Source organism: Prinia subflava, chromosome 23 (assembly GCF_021018805.1).
Source record: "Prinia subflava isolate CZ2003 ecotype Zambia chromosome 23, Cam_Psub_1.2, whole genome shotgun sequence".
In the NCBI taxonomy this organism is placed as follows: domain Eukaryota; kingdom Metazoa; phylum Chordata; class Aves; order Passeriformes; family Cisticolidae; genus Prinia; species Prinia subflava.
The window spans coordinates 2,528,559-2,544,214 of NC_086269.1; the positions used below are offsets into that span (position 1 = coordinate 2,528,559).

At 59.7% G+C, this 15,656-nt stretch overlaps 1 protein-coding gene across 4 annotated transcripts in view; it reads right to left on the reverse strand.

Moving 5' to 3' along the window:
• SOX13 (SRY-box transcription factor 13) overlaps positions 1–15,656 on the reverse strand; it is a 48,537-nt gene extending 32,881 nt beyond the window's left edge. For 3 of the 4 annotated variants that reach the window (XM_063418470.1, XM_063418471.1, XM_063418469.1), the window contains exon 1: positions 15,638–15,656. The gene's annotated coding sequence lies outside the window, so the exon portion shown is untranslated. Of the gene's footprint in view, positions 1–5,171; positions 5,307–15,637 lie in introns of those variants that run through there. The other variant, XM_063418472.1, reaches the window with a different exon arrangement.

The following is a 15,656-nucleotide window of genomic DNA, read 5'->3' on the forward strand; positions in this document are numbered from 1 at the left end:
TCCCTCGGAGCACAGAACAAAAGAGGGCAGCGGCTCCTCCGCGGGCTCGGGGCAGCGCCTGCCCTGCCGTGAGGGGATTGTTTTGCTCCAAAAATCACATTTTTTAAAGGAAAACCAGCAGCGGGTGTTCCCCCAGCTGGCAGGGGTGGGACAGCGGGAGCGGCGCTGCCAGCGCGGCCCCCGGGGGGATTTGGGGGTGGTCTCTGGGTGGTCGAAGCTTTTTGGGGAGCTTTTTTGGGAGCTTTTTTGGGGGGTTTCTGCAGCCCCACGTGCAGGCACAAAGCCCGGCTGGCACCAAGCAGCCGGGAATGCTCACAATGGGATGAAGCTGGAACGTGGCTTGGGACAAAGAGGCCACAGCCCCGAGGGGACAGCACCCCTGACCCCCCAAACCCACAGGGCCGGCTCTCAGGGACCCCCAAAGGTGACGCTGACAGCCGTGGCCACCCCGGCGTCCCTGGGAGTTTGTTTGGGTTTGTTGGTGGCGGGTTGGGATGGCAGAGCTGAGCACGAGGAGGGTCGGGACAGCGGCGGCTTCCAGAGCTCAGGGCACCCCAGAGATCCCGACTGCATCCCAGAGATCCCGACTGCATCCCAGAGATTCCCTTCACCTCCATCCCAGAGATTCCTGTCACCCCCATCCCAGAGATTCCCTTCACCTGCATCCCAGAGATTCCCATCACCTCCATCCCAGAGATTCCCTTCACCTCCATCCCAGAGATTCCTTTCACCTGTATCCCAGAGTTTCCTGTCACCTGCATCCCAGAGATTCTCATCACCTGCATCCCAGAGATTCTCATCACCTGCATCCCAGAGATTCCCATCACCTGTACCCCAGAAATTCCCATCACCTGCATCCCAGAGATTCCCATCACCTGTATCCCAAAGATTCCTTTCACCTGCATCCCAGAGATTCCCTTCACATCCATCCCAGAGATTCCCTTCACCTGCATCCCAGAGATTCCCTTCACCTGCATCCCAGAGATTCCCGTCACCTGCATCCCAGAGATTCCCGTCACCTGTATCCCAGAGTTTCCTGTCACCTGCATCCCAGAGATTCCCGTCACCTGCATCCCAGAGATTCCCGTCACCTGCATCCCAGAGATTCCCTCCTCACATCCCGACTGCATCCCAAAGATTCCCTTCACCTGCATCCCAGAGATTCAGGCCACTTGTATCCCAAAGATTCCCTTTACCTGTATCCCAAATATTCCCTCTGCAGAGCCTGCCTGCATCCCAGAGATTCTCTTCAGGTAACCCAGTGCATCCCAAAAATTCCTGTCTCCTGTATCCCAAAGATTCCCTCCACAATATCCCACCTGAATCCCAGAGATTCCCTTCACCTGTATCCCAAAGATTCCCGTCACCTGCATCCCGGAGATTCCCTCCTCACATCCCACCTGAATCCCAGAGATTCCCTTCACCTGGATCCCAAAGATTCCCTCCATACTGCCAAGTGCATCCCAAGCATTCCCATCACCTGTATCCCAAAGATTCCTGTCACCTCCAACCCAAAGATTCCTGTCACCCCTATCGCAAAGATTCCTGTCACCCCTATCCCAAAGATTCCTGTCACCCCTATCCCAGGGATTCCTGTCACCCCTATCCCAAAGATTCCTGTCACCCCTATCCCAAAGATTCCCTCCTCACATCCCACCTGAATCCCAGAGATTCCCTTCACCTGGATCCCAAAGATTCCCTCCATACTGCCAAGTGCATCCCAAAGGTTTCCCATCACCTGCATCCCAAAAATTTCCATCACCTGTATCCCAAAAATTCCCATTACCTGTATCCCAAAGATTCCTGTCACCCCTATCTCAAGGGCTCCTCTCACCTGTATCCCAAAGATTTCCATCACCTCTATCCCAAGGATTCCCGTCACCTTTATCCCAACAATCCCTGTCACCGCTATCCCAGGGATTCACTCTCCCACCCCACATCCTCACCAGGAAATTCCCAATCCTTGTGTCCCGACTCCCAGGGATGCTCTACCCCCACTCCTCACCCTTTTTTGGGGGGTTTTGGACCCCCCAAACCTCTCCTGGGGGGTTCAAACCAGCCCTGAGCCACCTTCACCCCACGGCTGCTCAGCCCTGGAGAGTTCCAGTCCCAGCTGAGCACGAGGAATCCCAGAAAACCCCAAAATTAAAAATAATCCCCCTGAAAAAGTGGTTTTAGTGTGGTGCCCTTCCCAGGGACCCCAGAAAGCCCCCAAATTAAAAATTATCCCACTTAAAAAGTGATTTTAGTGTAATGCCCTTCCCAAGGACCCCAGAAAACCCTAAATTAAAAATAATCCCACTGAAAGAGCGGCTTTAAAATGTTCCCCTTCTCAGAAATGCCAGCCAGCCTCAAAAGGAAATATAATCCCAGTGAAAAAGGGGTTTAAACATGCTCCCCTTCCATGAGACCCCAGAAAACCCCAAAATTAAAAATTATCCCACTGAAAAAGGGGTTTAAACATGCTCCCCTTCCTGGGGACCCTGGACAACCCCAAAATTAAAAATAAACCCACTGAAAGAGCAGCTTTAAAACACTCCCGTTCCAGGAGACCCCAGAAAACCCTAAAATTAAAAATTATCCCACTGAAAAAGTGATTTTAGTGTAATGCCCTTCCCAGGGACCCCAGAAAACCCCAAATTTAAAAATGATCCCACTTAAAATGTGATTTTAGTGTAGTGCCCTTCCCAGGGACCCCAGAAAACCCCAAAACTAAAAATAATCCTACTGAAAAAGGGGTTTTAGCATGGTGCCCTTCCCAGGGACCCCAGAAAACCCTAAAATTAAAAATTATCCCACTGAAAAAGTGATTTTAGTGTAATGCCCTTCCCAGGCACCCCAGAAAACACCAGAATTAAAAATAATTCCACTGAAAAAGTGGCTTTAAAACACTCCTGCTCCAGGAAACCCCAGAAAACCCTAAAATTAAAAATTATCCCACTGAAAAAGTGATTTTAGTGTAATGCCCTTCCCAGGGACCCCAGAAAAAGCCAGAATTAAAAATAACCCCACTGACAGAGCAGTTTTTACCCCTCTCCCTTCCCGGGGACAGAAACGCTTCCCCTGCAGCCCATAAATGAAATTTAAACCCCTCCAGCACATAACAGCTTTACGAGCTGCTCCATCTCCCCCAGCCTGGCAGGGCACAGATGGAATAATGGACATTTCGGCAGGGAGACAAAAAGTCCAGAAATTCCCCTCAGGACATCCCAGAGCTCCAGGATAAACTTAGGAAGAGCGGAGATGGATTTAGGGAGAGGGGAGGGTTTGGGTGGAAGTCAAAAAAGCAACGCTCGGGAGCTGAGTTTTTCCAAAAGAGGGAAAAAAGGGATTAAAATAAGAAAAAAATTGGGATTTCTGTGCTGTTGGGAAGGGAGAGGTGCCATGAGAGGGAGGTGATGATGATGATGGTGAAAATGTGTCAAGAAAAAAAGTCCTGTTGTCAAAGGGCAGCTGCTATTTTTAACCGCACAAAAGGCTCCGAAAGTCGCTGGGTTTTGAAAAGAAAAGAGGAGAAAAAGAGAATAAAAAGAGAGGAAAAATAAAAATACTGTATCAGTGCCGGCGGAATGGATCCTGCACCAAATGAAATCGAAGCGAGAGGAAAAGAATGAATTACAAACAGGAGTTATCGGCGCGATAGGAGAGGGAGGGAGGGGGGAAAAAATCACATTAACCGAGGTAATTCTGCTTTTTTCACTCCTCAGACCCATCGCTCCCGCTTTTCCTGCCTGGCACCAGCCCCTGGAAATCGCTCAGAAAAGCGCCCGAGGTTTCTGTTTATTCTCATTTTTTTCCCTTTTTTTCGCCTTTTTTCACTTTAAAACCCTCCCCGGCAGGACCGCGCAGCTCCCGCGCTTCTCTTCGCCGCTAAACTTGGCCGGGTTTAACTCGCTGAGATTTTTCAGCTCAGGGATGGAAAAAAACCGAATTTTCACCCAAATCTGCACCCGCGGCCCCGCCAGGGCCGTCCCCGCTGCTCCGCTCCCCCGAGACCCCCAGCTCCGGGGATGTCGCAGTGGCGGTGACAAGGTTTGTCCCAGCAAGGCGACAGAGTTCAGCGCTGTCACCGCTCCCAAAGCCTCCCTCCGGTCGCGCGCTGTCGCGACAGTGTCGCGGTGTTCGCGCCTCTCCAACACCCGCGTGTGGCACCGGCCGGGTTTTCCTGCCCTGCAGGGGTGGCCGGAGCCATCGTGTCCCCAAGCCAGGTGTCCCCTGTCCCCGCAGCGACACCTGGAAGGGGGGGATGGACCTGTCCCGTGGGGGGACAGGGACAGGAGGTGGCGACAGGGGGGACCCCAACCCGCTCCTGCCGTGTCCCCACCCCCGCCAGGACACACGCGGCTCTGTCCCCGCCACCACAGCGCGTCCCCCTGTCCCCGCACACAGCGGGGACACCCCCAGACCCCGCCGGGGGGGGTGGGCTGCCCTCCTGTCCCCCCTGTCCCCCTGTCCCCTCTGTCCCCCCTGTCCCCCTATCTGTGCCCGGGGCGAGGGCGCGCAGAGCCCGGGGGGTCCCGGTGGGGCTGTGGGACGGGGCTGGCGGGATTAACCCCTCTCCTGCCGGGTTTAACCCCTCTCCTGCCGGGTTTAACCCCTCTCCCGCCGGGTTTAACCCCTCTCCTGCCGGGTTTAACCCCTCTCCCGCCGGGTTTAACCCCTCTCCCGCCGGGCTCCCCCGGAGTTTGCAGCCCCGAACTTTGCGGCTGAGCGGGGCCGGACTCTCCGCCCTTTCCCCCCGTTTTCCCTTCTCCTCTTCAAGCCGAGGGGCTCCGGGCGGGTTCTCCCTGTCGGTTCCCCCAATCGCGACCCTCGAGGATGTTCCCCGATCCCTGAGAGCGCTCCGGACCCCGCACGGTGCTCGGACCACCGGGGCTGTGCCGGTGCCCCCGGACTGTGCCGGTGCCCCCCGGGGCTGTATCGGTGCCCACCGGGGCTGTGCCGGTGCCCCCCAGGTTGTATCGGTGTCCCCCAGAGCTCTGCCGGTGCCCCCCGAGCTGTACCGGTGCCCCCCGGGGTTATATCGGTGCCCCCCGGAGCTGTGCCGGTGCCCCCCGAGCTGTACCGGTGCCCCCCGGGGTTATATCGGTGCCCCCCGGAGCTGTACCGGTGCCCCCCGAGGCTGTATCGGTGCCCCCCGAAGCTCTGCCCGTGCCCCCGGCCGCACTCACGGCTCCGCTGCGCTGCCTCGCCGAGCCCCGCTCCTGCCGCCGCCGGTGCTGCCGGTGCCGGTCCCACCCCGGTGCCGCCGCCGGTGCTGCCGGTGCTGCCGCCGGTGCCGGTGCGGGCTCCGCCTCAGCTCAGCTCCGCTCCATGTCCCCAGCGCCGCCCGTGGGAGCTGCCCCGGCGCCGGGCGTAGAGAGGGAACGAGGAGGAGGAGGAGGAGGAGGAGGAGGAGGAGGAGGAGGAGGAGGAGGAGGAGGGGAGGGGAGGAGGAGGGGGAGGGACGCGGTCCAGCCAGCCAGCAGCCGGCTCCGGGGCGGCCGCTGTGCCCTGTCCCCTCCCCTCGAGAGCCCCCGGCCCGCCGGGGACCCGCGTGTGACAGCGCCGGCGGCTCCCACGCTCTGCCCGCAGCTCTGCCGGGACCCCCCAAAGGCCGGGGCGCCACTCGGGGGGTCCTGGGGGACACCCCGAGCCCCCAGCAGGGACCGGACCCCCCTCGCTCCCCGCTGGGGGTGGAGCCGTGCCTGGATTTTGGAGAGCCCGGCCCACATTCCCCAGGGAGGGGTCCCAAAATCACCACGCGCCCGCGGCAGACCCCAAAACCCGGCTGAGAACTGCCCAGATCACCCCAAATTTACTCCTCCGCTGGCGCTGGTTCCCCCCGCACCTCCCCTTTCCCAAAAATTCCTGCCCGTTCCCAGAAATTCCCGAGGAACCTCGGGCCCCGTGGGACGATCCCTGCGAGGGCAAAGGCAGGAGAGAAGCGGAAACCTCACCTGGGCAGGCCAGGTGGGAACAAAGGGGACTCCATCCTCCCCCAGCGTTTCCCTGGATGCCCGCCCGGCCCTTTGTGGGTGGCAGCCCGGGTGGAACGGTCCCGCCGCGGGGAATTCTTCCCGCTGCCAGCCGGGCTCGTGGCCAGCGTGGAAAAACTTCCTGCAGCCCCAAATCGATCATCCCCGGCCCGTGAACACCTCACGGGTGAGGCCCTCTGAGCTCACCTGCGCCAGCGCCTCCCAAACTCGCAGGGTTTGGGGTTTCTGAAAGATTTTGCTGGTTCCAATCCCTGAAAACATCTCCAGGCTCCTCCCCCAGGTGCAAACTTTCCCTGGTGGGGATCCCAAAAGGGTTTCCCTTTTCCAATCCCAAAAGGGTTCCCCCCTTTCCAATCCCAAAAGCATTTCCCCTTTTCCAGTCCCAAAGGGTTTCCTCTTTTCCAGTCCCAAAAGGGTTTCCCCTTTTCCAATCCCAAAAGGGTTTCCCCTTTTCCAATCCCAAAGGTTTCCCCTTTTCCAATCCCAAAGGTTTCCCCTTTTCCAATCCCAAAGGTTTCCCCTTTTCCAATCCCAAAGGTTTCCCCTTTTCCAATCCCAAAGGTTTCCCCTTTTCCAATCCCAAAAGGGTTCTCCCTTTTCCAATCCCAAAAGGGTTTCCCCTTTTCCAATCCCAAAATCCCCTTTTCCAACCCCAAAAGGGTTTTCCCCTTTTCCAATCCCAAAAGCGTTTTCCCTTTTCCAATCCCAAAAGCGTTTTCCCTTTTCCAATCCCAAAAGGGTTTCCCCTTTTCCAATCCCAAAAGGGGTTGGATGTGTTCCATCTATTCCATCATTAAATCAGAATTTCAGGGAAACCCATGGAATCATTCCTTTAAATGTTAAAATACTCAAGGATTAAGCGCTGCTAAACCCTTTTTTTTTTTTTTTTTTAAATTTTTTTTTTGCACCCACCCCCTTTTGTGTCCCATGGCGGGGCTGGCACGGAGCAAGGGGAACGGGCACCCCCCTGGCTGGACAGACAGACAGACGGACAGCAGGACAGCAGGACAGCATTCCCACCCTCCCTTTGTGATGGAAATCCGGGAGCCCGGCTGGATCCACGAGGGTTTTTCCTACCTGGGGGCCACCCAGGCTCCCCCCACGCCCCCAAATCCCCCGGGAATTCCATCCTGTCCTTCCCGAGGGAATGAAATCCCTTCCCGGGAGCCCCGGGAGAGGGAGAGGGGGCGGCTCGGACCCGCCAGTGTTGACAAGGAGCCTTTTTTTATTTTTTATTTTTTTTTCCCCTGCCGTGAAACCTTTAAAATGTTGTGTCAACACGGAAGAGCTGTTTATGTTCCACCAGCCGGGAAAGTTCCCATTGACTCCGGGCTCTTTCCTCCCCCACTCCGTTATTTTCTTCCCTGGGAATTTCTTTTCTTTTTTCTTTTTTTTTTTTTTTTTTTTTTTCTTCCCAAGTGTTTTTTGTTTAGTTTCTGTTTTTGTGGGGTTTTTTTTGGTTTTTTTTCACCCAAGGGCAGGAGAGAAGAGATGGAGCCACCAGGAACACTCCCATTAAAACCAGTGAAATATTTCCATTTAAACCGATGGGACGTTCCCATTGAAACCAGTGTGACATTCCCATTTAAACCAGTGGAACACTCCCATTTAAACCAGTGGAACACTCCCATTAAAACCAGTGTGACACTCCCGTTTAAACCAGTGGAACACTCCCATTTAAACCAGTCAAACATTCCCATTAAAACCAGTGAAATATTTCCATTTAAACCAGTGGGACATTCCCATTAAAACCAGTGAAATATTTCCATTTAAATCAATGGAACACTCCCATTAAAACCAGTGGGACATTCCCATTAAAACCAGTCAAGCATTCCCATTTAAACCAGTGGGACATTCCCAAATTCCCATTCCAAACTGGAGAAACTGAGGCCCAGAAAGACCCAGAGGCAGCTCCTCCCCCCCCCCCCCCCCAGAGCCCCTCCCCAGCCCTGGGGACACCTTGCCCCAGTGGGGACACCCTGTCCCAGTGGGGGACACCCTGTCCCAGTGGGGGACACCCTGTCCCAGTGCCACCCCTCGCACGGGCAGCCTGGGGTGTCCCCAAAGCCACCAACCCCTCTGTGTCACCCCCTGAACCCGAGAGGCCTCAGGAGTGGGGGGTTCATGGGGGACCCGCGCCCCCCCAGGCTCTGCTGTCCCCAAGGTCCCCAAAGCCACTCCAGGGGCGGGAGGGGACAGGAGGCGCTGTCCCCGAGGGGCAGGGACACGAATCCCGAGGGACAGGGACACGATTCCCCGAGGGACAGGGACACAATCCCCGAGGGACAGGGACACGATTCCCAGAGGGACAGGGACACGATTCCCGAGGGACAGGGACACAATCCCCGAGGGACAGGGACACGATTCCCGCGGGACAGGGACACGATTCCCGAGGGACAGGGACACGATTCCCGAGGGACAGGGACACGATTCCCGAGGGACAGGGACACGATCCCCGAGGGACAGGGACACGATTCCCGAGGGACAGGGACACGATTCCCGAGGGACAGGGACACGATTCGGGACAGGGACACGATCCCCTCGGGGCCGGGGAAAGAGGGAGCGGGAGCTCTGCTGGGGTGGCCATGGCAACAGCGCGGCCACCGCGGGTTTCACTTTCCGTCCCTTCCTCGCCCGGCCGGTGGCCCCGGTGGCCCCGGTGGCCCCGGGGCTGGTGGCAGTCCCCGCCGGCGCCTGGCGAGTCCCCCCAGTGCCACCCACCCTGCAGCCCCTGTGCCCGGCAGTGCCTCGTGGAGCTGCTGGACACCCCCAGGACCTGCTGGACACCCCCAGGACCTGCTGGACACCCCCAGGACCTGCTGGACATCCTCAGGATGTCCCAGGAGCAGCTGGACACCTCCAAGACCTGCTGGACACCACCAGGATGTCCTGGACATTCCCAGGATGTCCCAGGACCTGCTGGACATCCCCAGGACTTGCTGGATACCCCCAGGACCTCCTGGACACTTCCAGGACCTCCTGGACACTCCCAGGATCTCCTGGAGGTCCTCAGGACCTCCTGGACACTCTCAGGATCTCCTGGACATCCCCAGGACCCCCTGGACACCCCAGGACCTGCTGGACACTCCCAGGACCACAGGCCTGAGGTGCCAGGATGGGGACGGTGGCACAGACTCTGTCCCTGTCCTGTCAGACGGGGTCACGCTGGACCCGCTCCCCTCCTGCTCCCACCTGGCCGCACCTGGGCGAGGCAGCAGGACCGGCCCGAGGGCTCTCACCCCCCCTGCAGCTCCCCCTGTGCCCCCTGAGCCGCAGGAAGCCGGGACAATGGCTGGAGGGGCGGGCAGGGCCGGAGGGGGCAGCGAGGGGGAAAGGCTCTGCCAGCGCCCGCCTTCCTTTTCCCAAGCCCCCCGCCCTGCCCGCAGCCCCCGGAGCCGGCGGAGCTGAGCCGAGGCTCCGGCCCGGGGCTGGCTGGAGGCGCCCGGGGCTGGCTGGAGGCGCCCGGGGCTGGCTGGAGGCGCCCGGGCCGCGGGAGCCCCGGGCTGAGTCATGGAAAGGCCGCAGACAATGGCCGGGCCCCTTCGGAACCGGCCCGAGGGGGCAACGCCGCCAGAACAAACCCGGCCCGGCTTCCTGCACGGAAACGGAGCCATTGTTCGGGAATGGCACGGGCTGAGCTCCTCAGCGGGCTGGGAATGGCACAGCGGGACCCTCCGAGGGGACCCCGCAGGGTTCCTGTGTCCCCTCACCCCTGTCCTCGTGGGAACTCCATTCCAGTGTCCCTCAGCCACTCCTGTGTCCTCAGAGCCATTCCCGTGTCCATCAGTCATTCCTGTGTCCCTCTGTCCATTCCTGTGTCCCCAGAGCCATTCCCGTGTCCCTCTGTCCATTCCCATGTTCTTCCAGCCACTCCCGTGTCCCTCTGTCCATTCTCGTGTCCTTCTGTCCATTCCCATGTCCCCCTGTCCATTCCCATGTTCTTCCAGCCATTCCTGTCCTTGTGTCCTTTCCCATGTCCCCTCAGCCATTCCCGTGTCCTCTCTATCCATTCCTGTGTCCCCAGTGTCAGTCCCATGTTCCCTCACCCTGGTCCTCATGGAACTCCATTCCCGTGTCCCTCTGTCCATTCCTGTGTCCCTCTCTCCATTCCCATGTCCCTCTGTCCATTCCCATGTCCCTCTGTCCATTCCTGTGTCCCTCTGTCCATTCCTGTGTCCCTCTGTCCATTCCCATGTTCCTCTGTCCATTCCTGTGTCCCTCTGTCCATTCCCATGTCCTTCTGTCCATTCCTGTGTCCCTCTGTCCATTCCCATGTCTCTCTGTCCATTCCTGTGTCCCTCTGTCCATTCCCATGTCCCCCTGTCCATTCCCATGTTCTTCCAGCCATTCCTGTCCCTCTGTCCATTCCCATGTCCCCTCAGCCACTCCTGTGTCCCCTCAGTCATTCCTGTGTCCCTCAGTCATTCCCACGATCCTGCCTTGTGTCCCACCCGTGAGAATCCCGGGATGAGGCAGTGCAGGCACTGCCACTGCCACGGGGTCACTGCCACCCCCCCGAGTGCCATCAGCTGGCGTGGTGGCACTGGCCACCTTCCAGCACCCCAGTTCCACCTTCCAGCACCCCAAATCCACCTCCCAGCACCCCAAAATCCAACTTCCAGCACCCCAAATCCAACTTCCAGGACCCCAAATCCAGTCTCACCCCTGGCTCACCCCACCCCTGCCCACCCTGGATGTCCCCACCGTGTGTCCCCCCCCTCCCCACGTGTGACACCGCCTGTGCCACCCTGCAGGGACATCCAGCCCCAGGCAGGGCGCGGGAGCAAAGTGGCACCGCCGGGACTCTGTTCCCGACCTGGTTCGGATTGTCCCTGTCCCTGTCCCTGTCCCTGCCCCTGTCCCTGTCCCTGTCCCTGTCACCAGGGACCAGCCCAGCCACACACGCGGCAAAGCCACCACGGTGGGGGGGGACACACACAGCCAGCCTGGCACTGTCCCCACAGCCCGGGGACACGGAGGGGACACGGAGGGGGTGACACTGAGCGGGAGAGACACGTGGGGAGGGACAGGGGGACAGCGGGAGGGACAGAGGGGACAGCGGGAGGGACAGAGGGGACAGCGGAAGGGACAGAGGGACCGCGGGAGGGACAGAGGGACACCGGGAGGGACAGAGGGGACAGCGGGAGGGACAGAGGGACAGGGAAGGGACAGAGGGGACAGCGGGAGGGACAGAGGGACCGCGGGAGGGACAGAGGGGACAGCGGGAGGGACAGAGGGACAACGGGAGGGACAGAGGGACAACGGGAGGGACAGAGGGGACCGCGGGAGGGACAGAGGGGACAGCAGGAGGGACAGAGGGACAGCGGGAGGGACAGAGGGGACAGCCGGACCACACAGCGGGCCTGCAGGGGCAGCGGGGCCGAGCTGCGCCCCGACCTCCCCCGGGGCTGGAGCTTCAAAGGCGACACCGGGGCTGCGGCAGGGGCTGTCACCCTCCGGGGACAGGGACCCGGTGCCACCCACGGCCCGGCGGGCTCAGCGCCACCGAGGGGCTTTTCTTGTCCCCCCGCCTTTGTTTTGTGTTTCGTGCTTTTGTTCCCCCCTCTTTGGTGCTTTGTTCCAGCCCGTCCTTTGTTCCGACGCCTTTGGTTTCTCTCCCCTTTGATGCTTTGTCACTCCCTTCATCTTGGTGCTTTTCTTTTCCCCTTTTTTTGGTTTGTTTTGGGCTTTTTTTTTGCTGGGTTTTGGGTGTTTTTTTAAAGCTGGCTCTTGGGGTTTTTTTTGGGATTTTGTAGGGTTTTGTTTTTTTCTCTCCTGGCCTTGGCGTTTTTTCTCCTTTCTCCTGCCTCGTCCACTCCGCGGGTCACATGGACGGCCCCGGATTGTCTCAAAAATCCCCATTTGTCCTGTTTTGGTGCCTGCATTTCCCTGCCTTTATGTCCTTTTTTTCTTAAGAGACTCTCAGCGATTTCTCCTCGCGGCTGCTGAGGGAGGAGAGCGGAGGGGGGCTCGGGGCTTAATTAATTAGCGAGTGTAATCTTTAGCTGCGGGATGTGCGGAGCATCATTACGGCTGTCATTAGGGCGCTGAGGGTTAGCGAGGGTTTAAACACCAGCTAATTGCAGCCAAGAGCTCCCGACTCCGCAAAAAAATTAATAATAATAAAAATATCCAGAGGGAAGAACAGGGATTTTGGGGAGAATTGGGAGAAATTTCCGATGGGGAGGGTAAAACAGGGGAGACCCCAGTGGGTGAAATGTTGCTGGGAGTAAGGAGGGTGTTCATATCTCCCAAAAAAACCCCAAAATCGTCACTTTTAGGGGTGTTAAATGTCATTTTAGGAGACGGAACCCAGGGGAGCGCCAGCCCAGGGGCAGAGTCGGTGCCAGGGGAGGGTGGAGAGGGTTCGGCCGCCTTGAGGGAGGCGATTTTTCCCTGCTCCCATCACCCAGCAGGGCCGGGGAACCCTTTGGATCCGGGAATTCTGCGGGAATTCGGGGCTGGCGAGCTGGGGCAGGACAAGGCAGCGCCAGGGGGAGGTGACACCGAGGGGACAAGGACTGATCGGAACAACCGCCCCGAGGCTGGCGGGGCTCGGAGCCCACCGCAGGATCAGATACCGGGGTTCACTCGGGAGCCGTTTTCTCTCCAAAGCGCCCCAAATCCTCCCCCCCTGCCACCCCCCGTGCCCTCAGCGGGGCAGGGAAGGGGACGGTGGCACCGCTCAGATGTCGCATCACTCCCAAAACGAGCCCGGGTCGGTTTTTGGGCGCCCCAAACCCGCTCATCCCGCGGTTTCAGCAGCTGCCGAGGGGAGGAAACAGCAGAAATAGCAACAGGATGCGCCCCCAGATAAGGTGATCGATATCAGAGGGCGCCGCTGCTCGGAGGCAGAGCCGAGCCCGGCTGCTCGCAGCGAGCGGCTGCAGGAGATCGGCCCCGATAAGTTCATTGACACCCCAATTTCTGCCGTCCCCGCTCGGTTTTGGTGACGCGGTGACGTCCCCGGCGTTTTGGAGGGGGAGGATTTGGGAGTGGGGGAAAGGGCGGGAGGATTTTGAGCTGCTGAGCCGTGGGGTGTCCAAAGGAAGGGCCGGGGTGGGTCAGGGGGGGTCTGGGCGCACCCCGAAAGTGCTGGGGGTGACCGTGACCCGCAGCACGGCAGCTGGGAAGGGTCCAGAGGAGGATTTTTGGGATGGTGACGCCTCCATGGTCCCACGAACGAGCGCAGGCACAGCCGGAGCTCCCCACGGGATCGTCCCGAGGGAGAGGAATTCCAGGGAATGGGCACAGGCAGGAATTCCCGACCGGGAGGATCAGACACAGGAGCCGCCAGGGGGTAAAAGATTGCCGGGAGTAAGGAGAGCGCTCATATCTCCCAAAAAAACCCAAAATCGTCACTTTTGGGGGTTTAAATGTCACTTCAGGAGACAGAACGCAGGGCAGCGCCGGCCCAGGGGCAGAGCCGGTGCCAGGGGAGGGTGGAGAGGGTTCGGCCGCCTCGAGGGCGGCGATTTTTCCCTGCTCCCATCACCCAGCAGGGCCGGGGAACCCTTTGGATCCGGGAATTCTGCGGGATTCGGGGCACAGAGCGGCCCCAATCCCACCGGGAGCACCGGGAGCTGCCGGCCTCAATCCCACAAGGAACACCGGGAGTGCCAAAATCCCAGCCCGGCGCTGCCGGGATCACCCAGGACACCCCCGGTGACATCCCGGGGACATCCCGGGGACATCCCGGGGACATCCCCGCCCCTCCGCAGAGCCCTGACCCGCACTTTGTCCCCCCCAGGCTGTGCCACCGCCACGCTGGTGCCACCCGAGGGGTGCCAGGGGGCCGCACCAGCCCGGCCGGCACCTTCAGAGCTTAAAAACCAAAGCGCTGCCAACAAAACGAGTCGCCAAAACCCATCCTGCGGGCCCGGCTGCCAGCGCGAACTTTGGGCCGACAAACCCCGGATCGCCCATCCTAAAACCCTCGAGGGGCTCCCGCGGCCTGGTGGCACCGCCTGGATGCCACCACCTCCCGTGGCATTGTCACCGAGTCACCCTCAGCTCGCTCCAAAGCACTGAACCTGTTTGGACGGCAGAGCTGGCACCGGCAAGGCTAAAAAAAAAACCCAAAAAACCAAAAAAACCTCCTGATCTCTGTATCTGCAGCCATGCAAGGAATATTGTTCAGCGCAGCACAAAAGCATCCCTGAAAATAGAAGCGCCAGGGCCAGGCCTGCCAGTGGCAGTGTGAGATAACGTCTACTCGCAAACAGAGTGTCTTTGTGCCGCTGTCACTGTCCCCATTGTTCACCAGCCCATTGCCTCGGGGATATTGTTCCCTCCTTTTGTCTCAGCCCGGCTCCTTTTTGTTTGACTTTACTTTACCATTTCATTCCTCTCCTTTGTGGCGCCGTTCTTGCTTTTGTCTCTCTCTCTCTCCCTTTTTCTCTCTCTCCCTCTGCCTTTTCTCTCTCTGGCTGATTTGTATTTAGCGATTGTTCCCGGCTCGCAGCGAGCACAAAGTGCTGCGGGCTCTTTTCTCACTCCATTCATTCCCTATTCAGGTGCGTTTGTTTGCCCATAGGTACCGGCAGGAGAAGGGTTTTTTTTTGGGGGGGGGGATGAGGGATTTTGGGGGGTCCTGGAAGCCAGCGAGGGGTGCTGGAGGCTGCTGGTGGCCTTTGGGGACAGCCGGGTCCCCCATCCCAGAGACAAAAAATAAATAATAATAATAATAATAAAAAAATTAAAATAAATAAATAAATAAAAAGGACAAGTGAGACCCGGAGGAACGGCCGAGGATGGTGACAGGGACACGGCGGTGTCACCGGAGAGGTGACCGGGCCCGGTGCCAGCACCGGGATCCCAGAGCGGATCCCGGAGCTGATCCCGGAGCTGATCCCAGCCCGGATCCCAGAGCAGATCCCAGAGCAGATCCCAGAGCAGATCCCAGCTCCGCCGAGCATCCCGAGCCTGGATCTGCCCGCCCCGAGTCCCCACAGCCCCGGATCGCCACCAGCCCTGGATTTGGGGAGCCCGAGGAGAGAATTCCGTGCTCTCCTCCGCGGCTGCGCCCTCCCCGAGGGGCCCTGGGGGCACCGGGGTGGGCACGGGGTGGGCACGGGGTGGGCACGGGGTGGGCACCGGGGTGGGCACCGGGGTGGGCACGGGGTGGGCACCGGGGTGGGCACCACCCCCCGCCCGCTGCCCCCCGGTGAGGGGGATTCACCCCTCCCCTCCTCCGCCTGCTCGTGGAGACCACCGCGAGAGGCTGGAGGTGGCCTGGGGACATCTGGGGACATCTGGGCAGCGGCTACGGGGTGCCCCAGGCCCCGCAGGATGGGGGGCACCCCCTGCCCCGCGCTGCCTCCTCCGCGGGGCGCGGGGCGGGCTCGTTCCCAGCGCCACGAGGAGGAGGAGGAGGAGGAGGAGGAGGAGGAGGAGGAGGGTTCGGATTGCCCGGGAATCCTTCAGGGCGAGCTGACGAGCGGCCACCCCCGGAGACAACAAAGCCCCGCTGTTCTCCGGGCACGGCCCGCGTGACCCGACGGGACTTTTCCATCCCCTCCCCGCCGCCCACACCCCGGGGATGGGGAAGGGAAACCTCCTCCTCCTCCTCCTCCTCCTCCTCCTCCTCCTCTGCCTGGAACAACCCACGCGAGCTGGAAAGGCCGCGGGGACCCCCCCGTCCCCACCCCGAGACTCACCCCGGACCAAGGGAGCGAG